Source organism: Carassius auratus, unplaced genomic scaffold, assembly GCF_003368295.1.
Source record: "Carassius auratus strain Wakin unplaced genomic scaffold, ASM336829v1 scaf_tig00002276, whole genome shotgun sequence".
Taxonomy (NCBI): domain Eukaryota; kingdom Metazoa; phylum Chordata; class Actinopteri; order Cypriniformes; family Cyprinidae; genus Carassius; species Carassius auratus.
The window spans coordinates 40,001-45,000 of record NW_020523436.1 but is presented as its reverse complement, the minus strand read 5'-3'; the positions used below and the strand labels follow the sequence as shown (position 1 = coordinate 45,000).

General features: G+C 36.1%; 3 non-coding genes and 1 pseudogene across 3 annotated transcripts; all 4 read right to left on the bottom strand.

Moving 5' to 3' along the window:
- Positions 1–1,148: 1,148 nt before the first annotated feature.
- On the bottom strand, positions 1,149–1,267 carry LOC113069688 (5S ribosomal RNA). The gene has a single exon (XR_003279805.1). It is a non-coding gene; the product is annotated as a 5S ribosomal RNA (ribosomal RNA).
- A 221-nt stretch (positions 1,268–1,488) lies between these two features.
- LOC113069709 (uncharacterized) lies at positions 1,489–1,607 on the bottom strand (annotated as a pseudogene).
- Positions 1,608–1,974: 367 nt separating this feature from the next.
- LOC113069690 (5S ribosomal RNA) lies at positions 1,975–2,093 on the bottom strand. Its single transcript, XR_003279807.1, has one exon. It is a non-coding gene; the product is annotated as a 5S ribosomal RNA (ribosomal RNA).
- Positions 2,094–2,591: 498 nt separating this feature from the next.
- Positions 2,592–2,710, bottom strand: LOC113069714 (5S ribosomal RNA). The gene has a single exon (XR_003279810.1). It is a non-coding gene; the product is annotated as a 5S ribosomal RNA (ribosomal RNA).
- Between the last annotated feature and the right edge of the window lie 2,290 nt (positions 2,711–5,000).

Sequence of the window (5,000 nt, the reverse complement as noted above, 5' to 3'; positions counted from 1 at the left end):
TTCACCTTTATGAATCTTGTACCATCCTCAATGTCAGTTCCCGGATAGCACCTTCTCCTTATTTGAGAGGTAGGAATTACTCTCCAGCCCTCTAGCTTGTCCAAAATATCCGCGTCATCTAGGTAAGCTGGCAAATGCATAAAGGAGACAACGTACTCCCTGTTCTGTAGCCTTTTTATTTCACACAGTTTTCCTTTGATTTCTACTCCATTTACAAGTTCATCACAAATGTCTACTTTGTCCAAAGTAACATCATATAGTCCAGATTGTTTTGGTCTTACAACAAAGATTTTTCCTACTCCCACCTTCTCCGATATAGCTTTAATAATATCTTCAGCTCCTCCATTTTGCACCTCTGTTATATCAATAGTTACGGTCGCCTCCTTAGCATATATTCTTTTTCTCTCCATCTTATTTTTCCCATTATCTTCTTGTAATCCTTTATCCGTTCCTTGATTATGTTGTCTACCTGTTTCTCGTGCCATTTCCAAGTCCGTTTCTTTATGTCCGTCCATTGTACTCATGTCCATTTTCTCCACCCGTGCAAAGACAAAAAATATAAACCACTAACCAGACAGCTCAAGGCTGCTGATTAGTGATAAAACTAAACAAAAATAACTTCAAACAATTATTTTACCTCTAAACATTATCCAAAAAACAAAACAAAACTAATAACAAACAAGTTTTGGTGAGCCTCTCTCACCCTCTGCAGCCAAACACTTCCTGTTTACCAGTGACTCACTAGCACCGCCAGGTTGGTATGGCCGTAAGCCAAGACTGCTGCAAAGAGAGGGCTATTTAAAGACCAACCAATCTAATCACCAGTACATTATATAAGTAGGAAAGAAAACCCAAAAGCTTAAAGCACCTGGTATTCCTAGGCAGTCTCTCATCATAGTACTAACCAGACCTAAACCTGCTAAGATTCAGAGATCGGGCATTGACTCTTTTTTTTTTTTTTTTTTTTTTTTTTAATGAAAGATTATTATATAATTCGTGAAATTTTCCAAAATATTAAAGCACCTGGTATTCCCAGGCAGTCTCCCATCCATGTACTAACCAGGCCCAAACCTGCTAATATTCAGAGATCGGGCATTGACTATATTTTTTGGCAAAATTATTATATACTAAGTGAAAAATGTCCAAAAAGCTTACAGCACCTGGTATTCCGAGGCGGTCTCCCATCCAAGTACCAACCAGGCCCAAACCTGCTTAGCTTCCGAGATGAGACGAGATCGGGCATAGCCAGGTTGGTATGGCCGTAAGCGAAGACTGCTGCAAAGAGAGGGCTATTTAAAGACCAGCCAATCTAATCGCCAGTACATTATATAAGTAGGAAAGAAAACCCAAAAGCTTAAAGCACCTGGTATTCCTAGGCAGTCTCTCATCAAAGTACTAACCAGGCCTAAACCTGCTAAGATTAAGAGATCGGGCATTGACTCTATTTTTTGGCAAAATTATTATATACTAAGTGAAAAATTTCCAAAAAGCTTACAGCACCTGTTATGCCGAGGCGGTCTCCCATCCAAGTACCAACCAGGCCCAAACCTGCTTAGCTTCCGAGATCAGACGAGATGGGACATAGCCAGGTTGGTATGACCGTAAGCCAAGACTGCTTCAAAGAGAGGGTTATTTAAAGACCGACCAATCTAATCACCAGTACATTATATAAGTAGGAAAGAAAACCCAAAAGCTTAAAGCACCTGGTATTCCTAGGCAGTCTCTCATCAAAGTACTAACCAGACCTAAACCTGCTAAGATTCAGAGATCGGCATTGACTCTTTTTTTTTTTTTTTTTTAATGAAAGATTATTATATAATTCGTGAAATTTTCCAAAATATTAAAGCACCTGGTATTCCCAGGCAGTCTCCCATCCATGTACTAACCAGGCCCAAACCTGCTAATATTCAGAGATCGGGCATTGACTATATTTTTTGGCAAAATTATTATATACTAAGTGAAAAATGTCCAAAAAGCTTACAGCACCTGGCATTCCGAGGCGGTCTCCCATCCAAGTACCAACCAGGCCCAAACCTGCTTAGCTTCCGAGATGAGACGAGATCGGGCATAGCCAGGTTGGTATGGCCGTAAGCGAAGACTGCTGCAAAGAGAGGGCTATTTAAAGACCAGCCAATCTAATCGCCAGTACATTATATAAGTAGGAAAGAAAACCCAAAAGCTTAAAGCACCTGGTATTCCTAGGCAGTCTCTCATCAAAGTACTAACCAGACCTAAACCTGCTAAGATTCAGAGATCGGGCATTGACTCTATTATTTGGCAAAATTATTATATACTTAGTGAAAAATGTCCAAAAAGCTTACAGCACCTGGTTTTCCCAGGCGGTCTCCCATCCAAGTACTAACCAGACCTAAACCTGCTAAGATTCAGAGATCAGGGCATTGACTCTTATTTTTTTTAATGAAAGATTATTATATAATTCGTGAAATTTTCCAAAAAGATTAAAGCACCTGGTATTCCCAGGCAGTCTCCCATCCATGTACTAACCAGGCCCAAACCTGCTAATATTCAGAGATCGGACATTGACTATTATTTGACAATATTATTATATACTAAGTGAAAAATGTCCAAAAAGCTTACAGCACCTGGTATTCCCAGGCGGTCTCCCATCCAAGTACTAACCAGGCCCAAACCTGCTTAGCTTCCGAGATCAGACGAGATCGGGCATAGCCAGGTTGGTATTGCCGTAAGCGAAGACTGCTGCAAAGAGAGGGCTATTTAAAGACCAGCCAATCTAATCGCCAGTACATTATATAAGTAGGAAAGAAAACCCAAAAGCTTAAAGCACCTGGTATTCCTAGGCAGTCTCTCATCAAAGTACTAACCAGACCTAAACCTGCTAAGATTCAGAGATCGGGCATTGACCCTTTCTTTTTTTTTTTTTTTTTTTTAATGGAAGATTATTATATAATTCATGAAATTTTCCAAAAGCTTAAAGCACCTGGTATTCCTAGGCAGTCTCTCATCAAAGTACTAACCAGACCTAAACCTGCTAAGATTCAGAGATCGGGCATTGACTCTTTTTTTTTTTTTTAATGAAATTAAATCCCTAATGGCTCTGCTACCAAAGAGTAAAGTTGAGGTGACAACGGGCAACCTTGTCTAATTGATCTTGTAATTTTAAAAGCATTTGTTAAAAACCCATTGCACTTTATCTTACTCATTGCTCCTTTATATAAAACTTTAATCCACTTAATAAAATTCTCTCCAAAACCAATTTTCTTTAGAATATCAAATAAAAACTCATGTTCCACTCTATCAAAAGCTTTTTCCAAATCAAGACTAATAACATAACCACTTTTCTTTTCAGCTTCAGTGTAACTTATCATGTCTCTCACATTATTAATCGTATCAGTTATATCTCTTCCTTTAACAGCATATGCTTGGTTTGTTTCAATTAATTTTGGTAAAATATCCTTCAATCTGTTTGCTAAGATTTTAGCTAAAATTTTAAAATCACTGTTTAACATTGTAATGGGTCTAAAATTATTTAAAACTGCTTTGTCTCCTCTCTTTTTATATTTAATTTTCACTAAACCCATCCTCATAACTTGAGTCACTTCATCCTTCCTAAAAATGTCCTCGTATATTTATTTTAAAATTGGTATTAACTTATCTTTAAAGGCCTTACAAAACTCATTTGTTAAACCATCTACTCCTGGACTTCTCCCTCCTTTTAATTGCGATATTGCCATTTCAATTTCTTCCTGTTGTATCTCTTTTTCCCCTACTTCTTTGTCATGCTCTTCCAATTTTAATGTGATATGTTCTAATAAAAACTCTTTCTTTGTTTTATCTATTCCTTTTCCATTAAACAAGTCTTCATAATAGTCCTTTATTTCTTTAAGTATTTCTTTTGTTTCCTTGACTCTTCTCCCATCTTTCCCTATTATTTCTTTTATTATGTCTGCTTTTCCCCTACTTTTTTCTAAATTGAAAAAGAACTTGGTACATTTTTCCCCTTCCACTGTATACCTTGCTTTACTTATGATAGCACCTCTGCACTTTTCTTCTTCTATTTCACTTAATTTTTCCTCCAACATTACTATCTTTTGTAAATTACTTCTTTCTTTACTTAATTCCTCCTTTAAATCCTTTCTCACTTTTCTTTCCTTCATTCCTTTCACCCTCTGTATTAAATTACCATACTCTATTGAATATTTCTTTATGTCATACTTTATATTGTCCCACCAAATTCTTTTGTCTTCTTTATACATTCTATTTTCTTCTCTATTTTCTATTAGTCTTTCTACACCCATCCTATAATCTTTTTTCCTTAAAATTCCTGAATTTAAAACCCATACCCCAGGACCTCTCTCAAATTCCCTAAAATCCATCTGTACAAACAAAATTTTATGATCACTCAAAGTTGTCTCTTTGTAATACACTTTTTCTACATATTTTCCCAAAGCTCTTTTAATTAAAACAAAATCAATTCTAGTTTGGCACATAAAGTTTTGCACTATTTGCTGTCTTGAGTATTCTCTTTTTTTCTCATTTCTTTCCCTCCATACATCAATAAGATCATTTTCTTCTATTAAAATATTAAGCTCTTTTCTCCCTTTAACTGATTTATACACCATTCCTTCTGCCATGTCAATTTTACTAAAAAGTGTATTAAAATCACCCATTATAAATACATTTTCCTCCTTTGAGATCAAAGTTCTTAAATTGTTAAAAAAATCTTTTTTCTTTTTTTCCTCCCCTGGTGCATGTATTTTATATAATATCGTCTTTCGTTCCTCACAATTCATTTCCACTGCTAAACTTTTACCTGCTCCATCATCATATATGACTTTCACTTGTCCACACCTATCTCTTCTAGTTAAAATGGCTACCCCACTTCCTCTTCCACTTTCATCGCCATTGTTATAAAAAACATCTCCATTCCACCTGCTTTTAAAATCCTCCATTTTTTCTTTTTCCAGTTTGTTTCTTGTAGTAAAATAACATTTGCTCCTTTACATAGCTCCTTCATCTTT